This window comes from Odocoileus virginianus, chromosome 15, assembly GCF_023699985.2.
Source record: "Odocoileus virginianus isolate 20LAN1187 ecotype Illinois chromosome 15, Ovbor_1.2, whole genome shotgun sequence".
In the NCBI taxonomy this organism is placed as follows: Eukaryota; Metazoa; Chordata; class Mammalia; order Artiodactyla; family Cervidae; genus Odocoileus; species Odocoileus virginianus.
In genome coordinates this window covers 11722852-11743594 of record NC_069688.1, presented here as the reverse complement: position 1 = coordinate 11743594, position 20743 = coordinate 11722852, and the positions used below count along the sequence as shown (strand labels likewise).

The window sequence follows — 20743 nt, the reverse complement described above, 5'->3', positions numbered from 1 at the left end:
ACTATCTCGCCCATCAGGCTCCTCTGTCCATGGGATTTTCCAGGCAACTGGAGTGGGTTGCCATTTTCTTCTCCAGGGCATCTTACTGACCCATGATCCAACCCGTGTCTCCTGCATTGGCAGGCTGATTCTTTACCACTGAGTCATCTGGGAAGTTTCTAATATATACATGTATCAAATAATCACATTGTATGCCTTAAACTTACACAATATTATATATCAATTATATTTCAGTAGATCTGAAAAAAATACAGAGTGCATCCACCACTTTAAAAAAAAGAAAGCAAAGAAGGGATTTGACAATTTGGCAGGAGCGAGCTGCTCTACCTGCCTATCTCTCTTAGTTTACTCACTTTCCTAGTCCCTCATTCCCTGATATCTGTTTACATCAGGTGTTGGCAAACTTTTTTCCAACAAAGGCCAGGTAGTGAATATTTTAGGCTTTATAGGTTATATGGTTTCTGTCACAACTGCTCTCTGCAGTTTTAACAAGAAAGTAGCAAAAAAAATTTTTTAAATTAAAGAAAGATAGAAACTGTAGATAGTTTGTAAACAAATAAACATGGTTGTGTTCCGATAAAACTTTATATGTAAGAACAGTTGGTGAGTCAGATTTGACCCATGAATCATACTTGCTGTTCCTTGGTCTATTTCCAGTGTTAGATGTTGTGCTTTTTAGATCAATTTATACTTGAATCATCATTGATACCTTAGACTAAGACTGGCAAACATTTAGAACAGGATTCTTCAAACTGGTCGTTCACTGGAAGACTTGAGAACTGTGTTAAGAATGTAGATTCCTTAGTCCTGCTCCTAAAGATTCTAATACAGAATGTCTGGGAAAGAGCCTCAGCATCTGTACTTGTGGTCCCTGGCTCTATATTCATGCAAGAAGAGTTTGAAAACTATATGTTTATGGCTTCCATAGATAACTTTGCAAAGACATAATATGAAATAAATCTCTGTGTAATTTGTTTCACCCACAATCCTAGCTCCGTGCCAGAACCTCTGGTTTAATGAACAGACTATCCATCCATTCCATCTCCAAACCTCATGTCATTGCACCCTTTCCTGTTTTATTTAGAGGCAGACACGTTTAAGTGAAAATAATCACCATCAGAATACTAATGTGCTATAAGTTGATGTCAGGATATTTATTCAGCAGAATGCAATTACCAGTAAAATTTTATGTTCTAAATGGTGTGACTATAATCCAGTGTAGGCTTTTTAACCCCTGGTGATTTTTGTTTCATTTGATTTGTGATGAGTGGAAACCAGGCATGGTTGCTGGGGGCTGGCAAAGCAAGAATAAAGGGGAAATACCCCCATGGGCACTACAGGCAGTTTTCAACTACAATATGTCACTAAATCTCCATTACCACCGGGTGGCTCTACATGATTCTGTTATTAATTGAATTTTTCCCCAAGTAGAATGAGGGCTTATTTTGCATCAACACAATTCCATTGTCTGATGATTGTTGTTGGTAAAGTCAGCTAAATTTAAGATATTTCAGCATCCACATCCACAGGCATCGTTGCTGTGACTTTGGAGTGAGAGTGATCAAATGTACAGAAAGGACAGCATACGGAAGAGATGGTACTATGCTCACTACACGGGCGTGGACAAGATGGTTGGGAAGGTCTCTGCACTGGTACTATGCTCACTACACGGGTGTGGACGGGATGGTTGGGAAGGTCTCTGCACAGAAATGATAGTATCCCTTCCCAGTGCGTCAAATCCAAAGGTACATGAGGTTGTTGTTCAGTTGCTCAGTCGTGTCCAACTCCTTTGCAGCGCCATGGACTATAGCCTGCCAGGCTTCTCAGTCCATGGGATTTTCTAGGCAAGAACACTGGAGTATGTTGCCATTTCCTTCTCCAGGGGACCTTGAACCCAGGGATTGAACACTCAGACCCCCATCTCCTTCATTGTCAGGAGGATTCTTTATGGCTGAGCTACCAGGGAAGCGCCAAAAAGGCACACGAGGTTGCCACATTTTATTACTAGTGAGGTAGACTTTGATCATGTGTTTAAAGTGGTGTCTGTAAGGTTTCTCCAATGTAGATTTAAATTTTAACTTTGTAATTAGTAAGTGTCTTGTAGGGAGATACTCCCAATGCTTTGTAAATTAGTGAGCTGGTTTTCAGGAAATATCCAAAATGAACACATTTAACTCTGTGCATATGAATGATGTATATATTGATGGCTGAACGTGGTCATACTGTGAACGAATCTTAAAGTCTCTCATTTGAGAGAGAAGGGTTCACCTAAAAGCCAGCTGAGAATGTCATCTCAGATGTGGGATGACCAGCAGCCCAGCCCGTCTCCTCCCCTCAGATTGCTTTATTCCTTCCTGACCGCCGTTAGGATGTACCCTGTGTCCAGAGTGTGTGGTTCTCTGGTTACGTTTGTGTTAGAGTAGAGGAAGAATCCTTTCAAATCCTCCTCTTCTTCCTGCCCGTTTAAAATAGTTGTTGTTTGGTCTGTCAATGTCTCTCTTTCTCCCCCTCTGCAGTGAGAGATCTGTTTTCACTAACTTGGCCCATGGATTTTTTTTCTGATACAGAACTGAGACAGTAATGAAGAAATGAGAAGAAAGGGGAAGGATCCTTGTATCCTGGGCCAGTTCCTAGGCTCCCCTTTGCTAGTGAATCCAGGTGAAGAGAAGAAAAAAACAAGAATGTCAGTGACACTGTTGATACACAAGAGAAAGAGTTAAGAGCTGAGGAGAAAGCAGAAAGAGCCTGATGGACTTAGAACCTTCTAGACCATTTTGTGACTGCCCTGGGAGGCGGCTCGCGAGCGAGTGGCCAGAGTGCCCTGCATGTTGTGGTGAAGACATGCGCAGTCAGCAAGTGACATGCAAGCACACGAGAGCCAATGGAGCGGTGCGGCTGATGCCTCTGAGAGTGTGTGCCCACAGAGTGTGTGTCCCCAGAGACAGGCCTCTGGGAAGAAGACCCTGTTCCAGTCACCCATGTGTTCAGTGGCTCCTTGAACAGGGAACCAGGGAATGCTGACAAATCTAGTATTTCTGATAATCAGCCAGTTCCTGTAGTCAAACCCACACATCAAAAAAATTAAGATGAAAAAGGGACTTCCCTGCTGGTCTAGTAGTTAAGACTTCACCTTCCAGTGCAGGGGGTTGCAGGTTCAATCCCTGGTTGCGGAGCAAAGATTCCACATGCTTCCAGGCCAAAAAACCAGAATATAAAACAGAAGCAATATTGTAACAAGTTCAATAGACTTTAAAAATGATCTACATCAAAAAATTTTTAGAAACCTGATGCATCAGGGCCCCTCCCCATGGGGGAAGGAGAGAACCCAACCCCTACAGGACATTCAAGAAACTCATCTGCATGGGGACCTGACCACACCACACACCGACTGGTTCAGAGGACTTATTAGCCTATCACAGATATCCCGGTTCTATTAACACTGGCTTCAGGGATCAAAGTTCCCTTTGACCCTTCTGAAAATACTAGGTAATGTCTTTCTGCATGTTTGCCCTGCAGTGCAGCAATTGTTGCCCTTGGGAATGATTGTACTAATTCTTAAGTCATTAACGCCAAATACTACATGACTACACACTACTCTAACCAGAGAGAATGCAAAACAGAGTGTGATACATCTTTCTGGAGCATAAAGTTTATTAAGACTATGAAGAAACAAGAAAGGAGTTGGCAAGAATTATCCCCTCCCCCAACCACATGAAAGACAGAAGTGTGGGGGATGGGGACATGCCCCAGGAGACAGTCTAGTCTCTGAAGTTTCACCCAGCAGGGGAGGAGGGGCAGCCAGGCCAGGGTGGTGCCTCTTCTGATTGCCCAGGCCCCTCCAGAGCATTCTCTGTGCTGGCCAGGGTTTTGGACAGGAGGCTTCCTGAAGGGGTGGAGGTGCTGGGTTTGAGCCTCCTCATCCAGGTGGGAACATGCCCAGGTCCCAGGGGGCTTGGCAGGTCATCCACTGGGTGTTTCTGGGCTCACTTTATTTTTACCCCTCTTGCTGGGCAGCCCACAGCAAAGAAGTTTAAATATACATCTCCAGATTCTCCCAGACACCCTCTTCTTTTTCTGGGTGAGGCCAGGGGGAGTGACTGTGGACATATTCTCGGGCTGCCCAACAGGGGTGGAGCTTCTGGCATCAGGCACATCGGGGAGCAGTGGGTTCCTTCTGGGAGTTCACCGCTGATGTCATGGGTGCCATTGGTGTTGCACGTGTCACAGGTGATGTGGTTACCGTGCGTGCCGTGGGTTCTGTGAGTGTTGAGGGCGACGTGGGTGCACGGGTGACGTGGTGCCATGGGCGCCCCAGCCCCTTGGGCCTCACAGGTGCCAGAGGTGCCATCTGTGCCTGGGTGCCCCTGGTGTCACTGCAGCCACTGGCACCACAGGTATCACGGTGCCACGGGTGTCTTCTGTGCTGCAGGCCCCAGTGCTGTCCTGGGTGCTTAGGGCGTCATGGCTGAGGCTGGTATCACAGGTGAAGCTGGTCTCACAGGTGCTGCAGGCGTCACAGGTGAAGCTGGCACCACTGGTATCGCAGCTGTTGCAGGCGCTGCTGGTGTCGCAGGCGTCTCTGGTGTCCTGCGTAATGCTGGTATCACGGGCATGGCTGCTGTCACGCCTGCCGCAGGTGTCACAGGTGAGCCTGGCCCCGCACGTGTCGTGGCGGTCACCGGCGTGATCGGTGGCTCGGGCGATGCTGTCATCATGGGTGTTTTGAGTGCAGGGGGCTGAGCTGGGGGTGACGGTCCTCGCTTCCAGGCAGGGTGGGGGAGTGGCAGGCTCTCTGATCTTCTCCTTGACTCCTGGTTCTCCTGCTGCTGAATGGTATCCCAAAGCCAGTCGGGAATAAGCATGGACACTTCAGGGCTGGCGGGAGGCGTATGTTCTTGGCTGCTGAGGTCGGAGGAAATGGCTGGCCTCACAATGATGGTGCGGGCCCCCACCTTGGGTTCGTCCGTGTCACTGCCACTGCTTGTAAGCCAGCCCTGGATCTGGTCCCTTCACCAGCCCAGTATCATCCCCACTGTCACCCCAGGGTGCTCTTCACAGACTGGCGGGAGTGGCTCCTCCTGGCCCGTGTTCACCCATGGGTGCTGCCAAACATCATCTAAAGTCCCTCTGTTGGTAGGGTTGAGCGTTAACATCCTCTGTATTAAATGTGTTACTTCATTTCATAGATATTTGGGCACATAGTATTGCCCTCTAGGGATGCACCGCAGCTCCCAGAAATCTTGTCCCCTGAAGGGGAGGGATCCAGTTACTATGGTGTACGCCGAGGTGTACTATGGACGACGCCGAGGCTCCACACATCCACCTCTGGGGCTGTGCAAGGCAGCCTCAGGAAGAGTTCTGGGGACGTGAACAGGGGGCTGCCGCAGAATGTGTCTAGCTTCTTTCTTGGGTGCCAGTGTTTGCTAAGGCTGAAGTCTGAAATCTTGATATTGTTGGCATCAAGGAGAAGGCTGCTCAGCTTCACGTCCCGGTGAACCACGCCCCGCTGGTGGCAGTGCTGGAGAGCCGAGACCAGCTGGCGGAACGCGCCTCGGGCCTCCCCCTCCGTCAGGCAGCCTTGGGCCTCCAAGTAGGTGAATATGTTTCCCCCACTGAGGTACTCCATTACTATAAACAGAGTGTCCTCTATATTGATAACTTCCAGTAGTTTCACAATATACGGGTGTTTCAAGATTTTCATGCTGTTAACCTCTCAAAACAGTTCCTGGAGCCTGGAGAACCTCTGATTTGTCTTCTTTATTACCTAATAGCTAGCAGCTAGCACTCCCCTGGTGAGAACATGCTAGGCAAACTTCACTTTGCCGAAGTGGCCTTCGCCAATTGTGTAAAGGATCTCAATATTCTCGATATGAGCCATCTTTTTAGCAGAGATGACCATGAGGTCCCACATCCCTAACTCTCACTAAGAAAGAACCCTTCCAGCCCTCACTAAGAAAGAATGCTAACTGTACTAACAGTGATTACTATGCAAACACTATTATAGAACTGTCAGGTTGGTTTATTTCTTTTCCTCGGTTCTTGTCGCAACAAAAATTTGGAGTGGTGGACCAAAGTTGTGGAACAGCAGAAAAGTTACGGCTCAGTTCAACTCAAGCACCCCCAGAGGAGTCCTCCTCACTCTGTCCATCCCTCTTGGCTTCCCCTTTTTACGTTTCCTTTTGATTAAGCCCAGGTCAAATCGGGCTTGTACCCGCCACCCATCAATGCAAATGGGCATACGCTCAAGGCTGATTGACAATTATAAACTGTCTAACGGCTGGCTGTGTTGTTTATGTCTTCCCATAATTCTGTTAGATGTAGGGTATTCATGAGTCCTTAATGGTCTCCTAACTGCCTGAGGTTACTAGGAGAAGCCCCTGTGGTCCTTTTGTATCCTCGGTGTGCCTACTAGGGCCATGTGCAGGAGTTGAAAAGTCTCTGTGGCTATTTTGTAGTATATCTGTGAGCTCTTCTGGGTGTGTCTGGGATGGAGTTTAGAGATGAGTTTACATCCCTTTTCAGCCAGGCCTCCCTTCAAGTTGCTCATGTTTAACTTCCTACCTGACAGTCCCCCCTCAAGTTGTATGGACCCCAATTCGTTGGAGAAATGGGTGTCATTCATTCTGGCTACTTCCTGCTGAGTTGGGGCAGTGAGGGGCCTTGGGTGTCCAGCACTTGGTAGCTGTCAATGAGAGAGGCCAGTAAGGGCAGCTGCTGTCTGTCCAAGGGGGAGTGGCGTGAGGAAGTCATCAGAGGGGTCAGGGGTTGATATCTATGCTGTATCAGAAGCTGACCTGAGGAGTAAACTAAGTAGGTTGAGGAAAGAGGGAGCCAACAGAATTATAGGCCAGATGCACGGTAGGGCCGCATCCTTGACTGGCTGGAACCAGGTTGCTGTGGTGACCTTGTCCAGGATTTGATTAGTTTCGAATAAGTTTTTGGTGCTCAGTCCTGACCTATTGGTATCAGTCAGCTTTTTAAGAATTGGGTTAGGACATACCACAGCTAGCCTTATTGAGCGTGTTCATGATTTCTGTGGTGGCTGGACTTAACGAGTGTATATAAGAGTGACAGCACCAGAGATACATGAGCCAGATTGGGGTGTCCTGCGTATGGTCTTATGGGGGCCGATAACAGACATGAAAAGGATAGGATCTCCCTGACTAACACAAACCAAGAGAGAGGCAACGAGGTAGACCACACTGAATGCAAGCGCCATCCCAAGAAAGCTTATCCCCAGGAGCTTAACCTTTTGGATATTCATCAGAATGACCCTCACCTGTAGTCCTGAATAGGTATCGGTCTTCCAGAGGCTCTCAGGTACATCGGGAATCTTCTCCTGTTTTATTCCACGACTTTACTTGAGAGTGGTGAATCCAGGCGTCATGCCTTGGCAGCTTGGCTGCTGTGGAGGTCGAGAGTATTATGGGGTAAGGCCCTTCCGTGTGGGCTGGAGTTGAGCTTTTGGGGACGCATCTTTCTAAACCTTAATGAGTAGGTAGCAGTATATAGTGGAGGTCCCTCAGATTCTTTTGGGCCCTGGGTGAGACCCCACAGTCACATTTCTTATTGGAATTGCCCAGTGACCATAGTGTAATTTAGAAGGGTTTGAGTCTCTGGATCTAAAAAGAGGCCATCAACATAAACAAGTGGTCTCTGATATAACCTCTCATAAGTGCTAAAGCCAGCCTGTTCTTTTGGAGCAATGCGAGTATGAAAGGGGTATTGGTAACGCCTCCTTCCATAAAGGGGAGGTCTGAATTATCTGAGTGCCAACTTTAAGAATTGGTTGGCTACATCTTAGCTGTGCAGTTTCAAGAAATGTACTTGACCTCTCTGTATTTTTTTTTTCACTAGTAAAATAAAAATGCTGATTGTATTTACTTCACCAGCTTGTTGTGAGGATTAAAGTGTTTTGAACAGAAACTGGCTTCTAGAAATCAGTTACTAAGTTTTTGAAATAAATTCTGATGAGTCTGGGAATCACTGGGTCACTTGGATAAGGTCCTAGCTTATCTGAGTCATGGGCATAGTTTTGCCAAGCACTGTGTTTAGTGGACCAGGTTATGCTCTTTTCAGGTCCTCCACACATTTCTCACAGAATCTCAGTCCTAGAACTAGCTTGTGTTATCTATAAAATGGGGGAAATGAAGCGTTATCCAAAGTCAAGCATTTGAATGGGAAGGTTTCTGGAAGATCCATCCCATCTCCAAAACCTCTGATATTTTGAATCATTCTGGATTCTTACAAACTCATTGTAGCTTCTTTGGCTCTATAAAATATGAAAAATTGATTTCATCCGCATTGTATTACTCAAATATTAGGTGAGGATTTAAGAAAGATGCTTCATCTTTGAAGAAGGAGTACTTTGTAAGTCAGGATGAAAATATACCTTGATTGATTGGTTAAACACTGGTGGACTCACTTTTCTTTCTCCCTTAAGATTTTTCTCTCCTTTTACCTGTTCTCCTGTATGTCCCTTCCTCCGCTATTTTCTCAAGTCCCAGTCAATATCCTTCAGAATACAGGCTTCTGATAATTCTTCTCTGTCAGAAGCAGGGCATTTAATCTCAGTGCATACTTGCCTGCAGTGTCTAGGGTGGTAGTTATCAGCGAAGCAGAATGGGGGTCTTGTAGAGCTGTCCATCACGCTTCTCCTCAACTAGTATAGACAGCCTGTGTCTGTTGACTGTTGACTTGAGACTTAAACATGGCAGGATATCTGCAACTTCCTGAGTTTCCTTGTGCATCTTATGGTTACTTAATCCTCTTTGAACCCAGGTGAAGGAACTCAGAATTCCCATGGTGGGTGTGAGCAATCTATTCACAAACTGATTCTGAAAGAGAAATTTCTTAGGGGGCAGGAAACTAGCATCCTGTGCAACCATAATTCCCATTCTCCTGTATTAATGAGTGAGACTTCCCTGAGCACTGTGTGCCAGGCTCCGTGCCAGGTGCTAGGGATGCGAGTGAGCAAAACAAGTCCAAGTCTCTGTGATCACAACGCTAGTTTTCTGGAGGAGACTTATTGGGTAAGAAATTACACAGTTCAGTTCAGTTCAGTCGCTCGATCATGTCCGACTCTTTGTGACCCTTGGACTGCAGCATGCCAGGCCACACAAAGTATTTATCAAATTACAGTGGTGTTAGGTGCTATCAGAGAAAAGTTGCACAAATTATTATTTGCTCCTATTGATGTGGAGTGCTAAAGAAGATTACAGGGTGATGATTGGTTCATCCTGTAGTTGTACTTACCCCAAGTCCTTACACACATCCAGGTGACAAAGTTTCAATGTTGCTTCTCGGTTCGGGAATTTTTGCAAAGAAGAAGCTTCAGATCATGGGTCTAGATGAAATGGGGTTTGAGGTTTCAATAAGGAAAGAACCTGGGAACAAGGGGTAGAATCTTCTACCATGAGCTGATGCCTCTAGGTGATTGGCTTAGCTCTGGGGACTGGAGAAACACAGAGCTTGGATGGTGACTGACATCTGGACACATCAGATTCACACAAGGACCCTGAGAAAACCTTTGAAGTTTGTGCAGGGGAATCCCAGTAAAAAGTATCCTCTTGACTGAGAAGCGGACATATAGCTAGGATGGGTATTCTCTCATACCTGGCTTGCAGCTTTCAGATGGACATTTAAGGAGTTGGGGGGTTGGGGTGTGGCTTATCAGGTGTATCTTTCCAGGGAGCCACACAAGGCATCTCAAGATCTGTAGGCTGACCGATGTTGCATCCTTCTCACCTGGCTGACTCACTGACTATCAGGAACAGAAACGTGTTTGGGGTGATTCAAGTGAGTGGTTCTCATTCCTGGAACTGGAATCACCCTGAACTTATAAAAACAGAGAAACCCAGGGCATAGACTTACTGGGACAGATTTAGGATGATCTCTGAATATCCTGCAGGAGCTGGGCGCGCTCCTTCCCCTATGGGGAGGCACCCTGAGGTGTGGCGTTTTTTTAATTTTTTTGATGTGAATTATTTTTAAAGTCTATTGAACTAAATAAAATGACAGGTGCTGCTGCTGCTGCTAAGTCACTTCAGTCGTGTCTGACTCTGTGCGACCCCATAGACAGCAGCCCACCAGGCTCCCCCACCCCTGGGATTCTCCAGGCAAAAATGACAGGTTAGAGGAGAGGAATTTTGGCAGTCCTTGCACTAGGTGTAAGGAAGAGAGATGAATGAATCATAGTCTGTGCCCTCTGGGTTTGCTCATGCATGTTCTGCATGCTCATGCATGCAGATCTCCATGTTCTGTTTTACCTTTACCTTAAGAAGCTCTATGTGCCAGTTATTAAAATTGTTATTAAATTATTATTAAAATAATAGTTTTATAATTATGAATATACTATAATAAAAAGTTACTTAATTGTCATTAAAATTATAGGTCCTGGGGTCTAATCTAGAACACTGTTTAAAATCTGGTTCTGCCATCTACTTGGCAGCATAACCATGAAAGACTTGTTTATCCAGTCAGCTATTCAAAAAAGTGTAGTATTGACTCCAAAATGTCAAGTGAAAGTGAGAACGTGAAAGTCGCTCAGTCGAGTCCGACTCTGTGTGACCCCATGGGCTATACAGTCCATGGAACTCTCTAGGCCAGAGTACTGGAGTGGGTAGCTGTTCCCTTCTTCAGAGGATTTTCCCAAACCAGGGACTGAACCCAGGTCTCCCGCATTGCGGGCGGATTCTTTCCCAGCTGAGCCACCAGGGAAGTCCAGCGTGTCAAGGTGAAGTTCAGCAATGCAGGTGAGGTGCTTAAGACAGTATGGTATAGAATAAAGCACTGCTACTAGTATTCTTTTTCTAGCGTTTGTTTATCAATGGAGACACCACTGTTTAGGGCCGGATAATTCTTCTTTATGCAAATCTTTCCAGAGTGTTTCTGCCCACTAAATACCAGTAATGTCCCCCAAGTCATTGGAACAAACCAAACTGCCCCCAGATATGTTCAAACATGGGGAGAGTACTATTATGCCTCCTGGTTGAGAACTTAGATAGCAACCTTCTTAAGGACTGATTTATTTTTGTGTTCTCAGTCTAATACTGTGAGCACAAAACTCAATAAACACCCTTAGTAGAAATGAGTAGAGAATGAATAAAACAATGACTTTATACATGTGCTTGAAACGCCTCCATATATATTTATAACTTTTGTATATGGTTCTACTAAATATCTAGAATCCCTCATTAAATTGCAGGTAGTTCCAAAGGGAAATACTCTCAGCTGTTAACTAACTAACGTCAAGGTGGGTGGATGCCAGCTGTGACAAAAGCCCTGCAGGAGTAGTTCACGGGCCAGGAAACATGGAGATGCAATAGTGTTCAACATAAATTCAAAAATGAGAAGCTTTGTATGGTCTCTAATTGCATCTCTGCAAAAAATTTGTGCATAAAAATAAGAACATGAAAGAAAAAAAAAACAACATGTGTGACAATGGGAGCTCAATGGGAGACACATATCTTACCTCCATTTTATTCTAAAAGAAATTGAAACCCAAGGTTCTTTTCCATCTGTCATCCTTTTTTCCTCTTTCTTTCTTACAGAATGATACCACATCCCACATTTCTCTTTCCTCGGTAATCATTCTTCCTGAGAAACTAATCTGAAATTCTTTGTTTAATACCAGTTTTTATTTAATTAGTCAAATTCTTGTCATAATTCCTTAAGAACTCATTCCCCAGGAAGGAATGCTCAATATTTTTGCCCTCAACTCTCTAAAAGTCAGTGGACTCGTGAGCACTTTGGTTTTCTTTCCAGCTCTCTCAAAGCACTTTATTCTCAGGAATATATCCATTCTGATAGCCTCAACAATGACAACTTATCCTTATTTGAGTACTTACCATCAGAAACCCCAAACTCACAAAGTTTAATTATGTAAAAAATATTCACTACACAAGTGACAATTTATAACAATTAGTCTACATTTAAAATCCCTCCCTACTTAACAAAAGATCTGCTAATGTATTGAGACAACTGAGGCAGAACACACTGGTTAGCACAGGTATACATTTATTAGCACCACAAAATATAAGAGCAAATCTATTTCAAAAAAGAATTTTACATCTTGTAAAAGATGCAGGATTTCATGATATCAAAGCACAGTTCAGACACTTAGAAAGACACTCATATGGAAGAGCTACTCCAGTGAACAGATGAAGACAAATTTACAGGGATGATGACACGACAGATACTTCACAGACTTCACACTGATTTGAGTATCAAAAAATTAAGAAAGATTCTTAGAAAAAACTGATGAACCCGCACAAGTGTTTGACAAATTTTGTCCTCTTTGTAACTGTGTCATAACAGTAAGCCTGGAGAGCTTGAATAGCCAAACAATTCTGAAAAAGAAGGACAAGGTTAAAGGTATCACACTTGCTGATTTCAAGCTTCTGGCAAAGCTTCCATGGTGATTCAGACAGTAAAGAATGTGCCTGCGACGCAGGAGACCATGGCTCAATCCCTGGGTCGGGAAGATCCCCTAGAGAATGGAATGGCTACCCACTCCAGTACTCTTGCCTGGGAAACCCCATGAAGAGAGGAGCCTGGACGGCTACAGTCTATGGGGAGCAAAGAGTCAGACAACAGAGTGACTATCATACTTTCACACTGTAATCAAAAGTGTGGTATTGTCATGAATGCAGACAGAACAATGGAAGAGAATAGAGAGCCCGGAAATAAACTCAAAAAAAGACATTTTCAACAAATGCTTGTGGGAAAACTAGATATCTACATGCAAAAGAATAAACTGTACCCTTACCTTTCACCATATACAAAAATTAACTGAAGATGGATCAAAGACCTCAATGCAAGACCTAAATCTATGAGTCTTAAAAGAAAAGACCAAAGAAAAGCTTCAGGACATATTTCATTGTAATTTCTTAGAAATTTAGGGGATTTTTTTTTTTTTTTTCTTTTTACTCCACCTTCTTGGGATCCCTGGCTGGCTTTGAAAATTCAATTGACCAAGATAGAGTAGTAGGAGAAAACATGTAAATTTACTTAAAGTAAGTCTTAAGAAACATTAGTCTTCATAAAAAAATCAACATCTGAAGAAACAGTGAAACCTGAGTAATTTTCACACTAGATTTGATGAAGAGTGGATACTCATGGAGAAATATAACAGGCCAAGGAGCATGAGCTGAGTGTAGTATGCTGGGGGAAACTTAGCAAGGCCTATTTGGAGTCTTTCTGGCATCATTTTGTCTTTGGAGGTGAGGATGCACTTTTGTTTCTATAGGGAAAGCACTTCTCACTTAAGAGTACTATGACCTACTTCGGGGTGAAAGGTGAGCAGAGGGTCTAAATAAGCTTCTGCTATTTTCTCAAATTCTTTCAACTTCAGTTCAGTTCATTCACTCAGTTGTGTCCAACTTTTTGCGACCCCATGACTCACAGCACGCCAGGCCTCCCTGTCCATCACCAACTCCCAGAGTCTACCCAGACCCATGTCCATTGAGTCGGTGATGCCATCCAGCCATCTCATCCTCTGTCATCCCCTTCTTTTCCAATGAGTCAACTCTTCTCATGAGGTGGCCAAAGGATTGGAGTTTCAGCTTCAACATCAGTCCTTCCAATGAACACCCAGGACTGATATCCTTTAGGGTGGGCTGGTTGGATCTTCTTGCAGTCCAAGGGACCCTCAAGAGTCTTCTCCAACACCACAGTTCAAAAGCATCAATTCTTCGGTGCTCAGCTTTCTTTATAGTCCAACTCTCACACCTATACATGACCACTGGAAAAACCATAGCCTTGACTAGACGGACCTTTGTTGGCAAAGTAATGTCTCTGCTTTTTAATATGCTATCTAGGTTGGTCATAACTTTCCTTCCAAGGAGTAAGCGTCTTTTAATTTCATGGCTACAATCACCATCTGCAGTGATTTTGGAGCCCCCAAAAATAAAGTCTGGCACTGTTTCCACAGTTTCCCCATCTATTTCCCATGAAATGATGGGACCAGATGCCATGATCTTAGTTTTCTGAATGTTGAGCTTTAAGCCAACTTTTTCACTCTCCTCCTTCACTTTCATCAAGAGGCTTTTTAGCTCACTTTCTGCCATAAGGGTGGTGTCATCTGCATATGTGAGGTTATTGATATTTCTCCCAGCAATCTTGATTCTAGCTTGTGCTTCCTCCAGCCCAGTGTTTCTCACGACGTACTCTACATATAAGTTAAATAAGCAGGGTGACAATATACAGCCTTGACGGACTCCTTTTCCTATTTGGAACCAGTCTGTTGTTCCATGTCCAGTTCTAACTGTTGCTTCCTGACCTGCATACAGGTTTCTCAAGAGGCAGGTCAGGTGGCCTGGTATTCCCATCTCTTTCAGAATTTTCCACAGTTTATTGTGATCCACACAGTCAAAGGCTTTGGCATAGTCAATAAAGCAGAAATAGATGTCTTTCTGGAACTCTCTTGCTTTTTCAATGATCCAGCGGATGTTGGCAATTTGATCTCTGGTTCCTCTGACTTTTCTAAATCCAGCTTGAACATCTCAAAGTTCACAGTTCACGTATTGCTGAAGCCTGGCTTGGAGAATTTTGAGCATTACTTTACTAGCATGTGAGATGAGTGCAATTGTGCGGTAGTTCGAGCATTCTTTGGCATTGCCTTTCTCTGGGATTGGAATGAAAACGGACCTTTTCCAGTCCTGTGGCCACTGCTGAGTTTTCCAAATTTGCTGGCATATTGAGTATAAAATATGCCAAGGTAACATATTTTAGTGTAGCATGGACACCAAAAGCATAGACAAACAAAGTTAAAAGAGGTAAATTGGATTACACCAATGTAAAACTTTTGTCCATCAACGACATAATCAACAGAGTAAAAAGACAACCCACGGAATGGAAGGAAATATTTGCAAACCATATATCTGACAATGAGTTAAAATTCAGAATATACAGAAAATTTCTAGGTTTCAACAACAACAGAAACATAAACAATCTGATTCAAAAATGAGTAAAGAATTTGAATAAACATTTCTCCAAATAAGATATATGAATGGCCAATAAGCACATGAAAAGATGTATATCTCTAGTCATTAGGGAAATGCAAATCAAAAACACAGTAGCCACATTAAAGTGGCTATTATAAAAAGACATAAAAAAAGGGAACAACTGTTGACAAGAATGTAAAAAAATTGGAATCTTTGTGCACTATTTTATATTTATTTATTTATGACTGAACTGAGTCTTCATTGTGGCCCATGGCCTTAGTTGCCCTGCAGTATGTGGAATCTTCTCTGACCAGGGAACCCTTGTGGCACCCTTGTCCCCTGAATTGGCGGGCAGATTCTTAACCACTGGACCATCAGGAAGGTGCCTTTGGCACTATTAATAGGATGTAAAATAGTGCAGTCACAATGGAAGAGTATGGTGTCCCTCAAAAAATTAATAATTAAATTTCTGATTGGTTTACCAATTACATTTGAGTATACTCTCAAAAGAGTTGAAAACATGGTCATGAAGAGACATTTGTAAACCCATGTTCCTAACAGCACTACCCACAAAAGCCTAAAGGTGAAAGCAACTGAAATGTCCACTGATTATATGAATGGATAAACAAAACGTGATGCATGCATACAAAAGAATAGTATTCAGCCATAAAAAAGGAAATTCTGACATGTGCTATAACCTGCATAAACCTAAAAGGCATTATACTAAAAACAGTAACAAAGAGACAAATACTGTGTGATTGATTACACTTGCAGCAAGTATCTAGGTACTCAGACTCTGAGAACAGAAAATATAATGCAATGGGGACTTCCCTAGCAGTCCAGTGGTTAAGACCCTGCATTTACACCACAGAGAGCCCAGGTTCAAACCCTAGTCAGGTAACTAAGATCCCACATGTGTGGTCAAAAAGTGAGGAAAAGAAAAGAAAAGAAAATGTCACAATGTGGTTTCTAGGCACCAAGGGCAAGGAGAATGGTTATGGAGTTTCAGTTTGCAAGACTAAGACTTTCTGGATATTGTTTGCATAACAATGTGAATGTACTTAACACTACTGAACTGCACCGCTGAAAATAACTGAGATGGTATTAATGTATTTTATATTATGTGTCTTCTACCACAATTTTTCAAAATATCAAGAAGATAACTCAAGGGAAACGATGATAAAAATCTAAAAGGATCTTGTATTCAGATAGGTTACCAAAAGTCTTTGAAGTTTCACTCCATGTCGAAGAGTCCAAGACTGACTTTTTTACTATGTGTGAGATGTGTGCATAAAAGACCAGACAAAACTCAAATCAATATACCAGTGATTTCTTTAAATAAAAACACTTGGTGTTGACAAAAAGACTAGAAAATAAGTCTGCATTTATACAGTTTTTTAGAAAGTAAAACAGAGTGCAGATTCTCAGAGACTAGTGCACAGATTTACTGGGTATATGGAAACAGCGACAAGAAGAAATTCTTTTTTCATTCTAAGGATTAATGGCTAGTTGGAATTGGGATATAAATTATTTTAAATATAGGATACAAATAACTGTAATCACTTTTTTCTTTTTATGTTTTTCCACTATATACTGGTATATAGTGGTGCTCTGTACGAAGCTATTTAAATGATCTTTTTACTATATATCTCTGGATAATAAAGACCTCCTTCAGTTCTGTCCTCCATGCAGATGACTTTCAACTCTATCCTTGGGCCAGAGCAATCGAAGATTTCCAAATGCCCCTGGACATTTTTACTTAAATATGTTTCTCTATTAATTCAAATTCAACATAAAAATGTCAAACCTATCATTGCCCTTCTAAATATTACTTTCCCATTTCTCAATGTCATCGTACACACCACACCAACTTAAATGAAAATACTGGTGTCATTCTGTCTTCTTCCATTTGCTCACCTGTCATTTAATGTGTCCAAGCCCTGCTGACACAGAAGATAGCCCTTCTCTTTTGAAGGCTATCTTTCATCTGCACTCCCTTTTTCCTTCCCTCAAGTTTCCCTCATTCTGACCCTTACCACTCATGCCCAGGTGAGCACAACAAACTTCTCTTTTGCCTCCTCACTTCTTCAATTTTTCCTGTTCTAATTCTACCCAAATTCATCCCCATTAACCTTTTTTGTTGCTGTTGTTGTTTATGTGGGTGATTTTGATTTTGTTTTTTGGCAATGCCACACAGTATGTGGGATCTTAGTTAGTCCTAGCTGTTCTTCAGCTTCCTAGTTCTTTAAATGGGGACAATAGTATATATATATATATATATATATATATATATATATATATATTAGGTGCTGTGAGAGTTAAACTAATTAATATAAGTAGAGCATTTGTAACAGTATCTGGTACACAAGAAAGTGTATAAAACACCAAAATTAACTATGATTGTGTCTATAAGAAAATATACAAAAATAAACTTTAAATAAAATGAGAAATATGAGCTAAATAAGTTTTATTTTAGTGTACTGATTAATGATATAAACTTTTCTGTCTTAACTAAAATTATTACTAATAAAATTAATTTTAGCAAGAAAGTATAATTGAACATGTGCCACTGCTTTTTAAAGCCTGGATATAAAACTTTGTGAAACAGTGATTTGATGGCTTGGTTCTAAATTTATTTTGGTTTTTTATTTTAATGGCTGTCTAGTTGAAAAATATACTTCACAAAGAAACACAGGTCCTTATGGAAAAGTATATTCATATACAAGTCTTGGGGCTTCCCTGATAGCTCAGTTGGTAAAGAATCCGCCTGCAATGCAGGAGACCCCAGTTCAATTCCTCGGTCGGGAAGATCCCCTGGAGAAGGGATAGGCTACCCACTCCAGTATTCTTGGATTTCCCTTGTGACTCAGCTGGTAAAGAATCCACCTGGAATATGGGAGACCCGGGTTTGACTCCTGGATTGGGAAGATGCCCTGGAGAAGGGAAAGGCTACCCACTCCAGTATTTTGGCCTGGAGAATTCCATGGACTGTAAAGTCCATGGGGTCACAAAGAGTCAGACACGATTGAGCAACTTCCACTTTCCCATAAGTCTTACGTTTGATCAATACATTTGCATCCTCTATAATGTTAATCTCTTTTTTTACAAATTAAAAGAAAGTATTTAATATTTATACTTTTACAGATGATCTTAACACCTACCTGAAGTATTCATTTGGACAATTTTTAAGAAATTAGAAAATTCACTTTCAAAACATTATTAACATTGAAATATGAGAGTTTTACAGGTAAAATGAATCAGTCTTAATCAGGAACAAAATCCCATAGTGATGGAAATATTTCTTTACATATGCTTTCAAAATTCTTTCTCCAAAGCATGAGTTTGTTTTTTTTTTTCCAAAAGCCATTATTTTCTCATTTATTGTGAAAAATGTCACTTTCATTTCAAAAAGATTGGTTAAGCGGGCATATTTTGTCCAAAAAAAATTGCTGCTAGATAACATATCACCAATAGCTATTGTTTTTAGCTCACAACATATCTGAGAAGGAGTTCAAACCCAGAGGGGCCATGCTTTTCTTCCATTTTTCATTGTTGTTATTATTGACTTAAATTATGAGGATCATCTTGACCAGTAGATTCTTTGCAGAAAATATTTTAAGTCACTTGTACATTTTAAAGAGTGTTCATTTATCATAATCAATAATATAGTGTATAAATTCATCTCACCAAGAACATGTAAACTACAACATGTCACTGTATGTTCAGAATGAGATAGCCATCACCAACTCTGAGTTACAGAGCTCCCACTTCTCTTGCAGACCAGTGACACAGAATCATCCATCCTAGCTATTGAGTGATGGAGCCAGTATCAATAATCTACTCAATACTAGCAGAGTATAGTGTATTTCTATTTTCTCAAGATAGAAACTAAATAGAAATTGGAGTTCTAATACCTGGTGGCTCAGTGGTAAAAATAATCCGTGTGCCAATACAGGAGACACTAGCTCAATCCTTTGGTGGGCAAGAGCCCCTGGAGAAGAAAATGGCAACCCACTCCAATGTTCTTGCCTGGGAAATCCCACGGACAGAGGAGCCTGGCAGCCTATGGTGCACAGGGTCACAAGGAGTCAGACATGACAGCGACTAAACAACAACAACGAAATGTTTTCTTCAGGCACCTTAAGGGACAATCTTGCACATTCTTAGAATGTACACACCCTATTTTGGAAACGACAGCACTAAGCTGTCTCATGCCACCAGTGCCACCACATGGTCACCAAGGAATAATACGATTTATGTTTTTTCTCAGACCTCTATTCTTCCCATTAAGGAGACTCAAGCATTCACAGCTTTCTTCTTTCTGTTCTTCACTATCCTAATTATCAGATTGGAACTTGTAGCCTGAACCTAACCAGGTCACTTCTCTGATAAAACAAGAATATTTATGTTTTGACAGGATTTAAGTGAGATCGAGAGTCTCCCAATGTAACATGTGAAATGTGCAGCATTACTGCACATATGAAGAGTACTCAGCATATGAAGACCCAGGAAATCCTCAATCCACTAAGAAAAGACCATCAACAAACAGTGACTTCAAGATGACACAGGGTTATGAGCTGCATTGGGTGCCCCCCAAATTCATGCACTGAAGCCCCAACAACCAGTACCTCCACATGTGACTACATTTGGAGATAGAGTCCTTAAAAAGGAGGTTAAGTTAAAATAAGCCATTGGGGTTGGCTCTAATTCAATCTACTCAGTGTCCTTATAAGAAGAGAAAATTCACACACACACAGACACCAGGGATGCCCATGTACCATGTGAAAGACCACGTAAGACAGCAGGAACGCAGCTGTCTGTAAGTCAGGGAGACACCAAACCTTCTAGCTAGTGCCTTAACCTTGGACGTCCAGCAGCCAGAACTTCGAGAAAATTAAGTTCTATTGTCTAAACCACCCAGTCTACAGTACTCTGTTAGGGCAAACTGAGCAAAGTAACATACACTGATATCATAATTTTCTGGCAAAGACTTTTTAAAAATGCCACAACAAGCAATAGGAAATATTCTTTAAAAGACTGGAAAAATAGGAAATCTCAGCAGAGAAATAAAAAAGACAGGAATGGAAATTTTAGAAATATAAGGTATAATAACCATATATACATAGATGTATACATAGATATATACACACCAGATGGACACTGAGATGACAGAGAAAATAGTCAGTGAACCTAAAAATAGATCAATAGAACTCATCCACTCTAAACAACAAAGAGAAAGGAGATTGAACAAAAATTAACCGAGTCACAGGAACCTGCAAGGCAAAAATAAAAGTAAAAAGTAAAAATCCTAAAATTAAGGTCACTTGAGCCCCAAAATTAGAAGAGAAGGGGGATGGTGCTAAAAATACTGGGGAAAATAATGGCTTAAAAAATCCCCAAGTCTTTAGCAAAATACTTAAACCTACAGATTCAAGAAATTAAGCAAAACTCTTACAGGGGAAACTCAAAAGAAATCCACACATAGGCCAGTGGGTAGTGGAGACCAGAGGGCTAAGGAATACAGACAGAAGGGAGCATGAATTTTGAACTGGGTATATGTGAAGCCAGACTGTTTTCATATTCAAAGTCACAGCCCAGAGACTCCTCAGCAGTCCTGCTGATAAACAGACCCTAAGTGCCAGCAAAGAATCCAAAGGAGAACTGAACAACCCCTTGAAGGCAAGCCAGAGCATGTTAACCAAAAGTAGTGACACCACAATTACAGGCAAAGGTTTGCTGGGCAGAAGGGGGGAGCCTGTGAAACGCCGCAGGGCACCGAGACAGTGAGGAGCAAGTTC

General features: G+C 42.2%; 1 long non-coding RNA gene across 6 annotated transcripts in view; it reads left to right on the top strand.

The window, feature by feature from the left end:
• The window catches only part of LOC110130084 (uncharacterized), a 230881-nt gene that overhangs the window by 15422 nt on the left and 194716 nt on the right, over positions 1 to 20743 (top strand). Inside the window, exon 3 of one of the 6 annotated variants that reach the window (XR_002311717.2) lies at positions 2568 to 7926. The exons of the other annotated variants lie outside the window; for them this stretch is intronic. This is a non-coding gene — a long non-coding RNA (uncharacterized lncRNA). Of the gene's footprint in view, positions 1 to 2567; positions 7927 to 20743 lie in introns of those variants that run through there. 6 annotated transcript variants of the gene reach the window in all.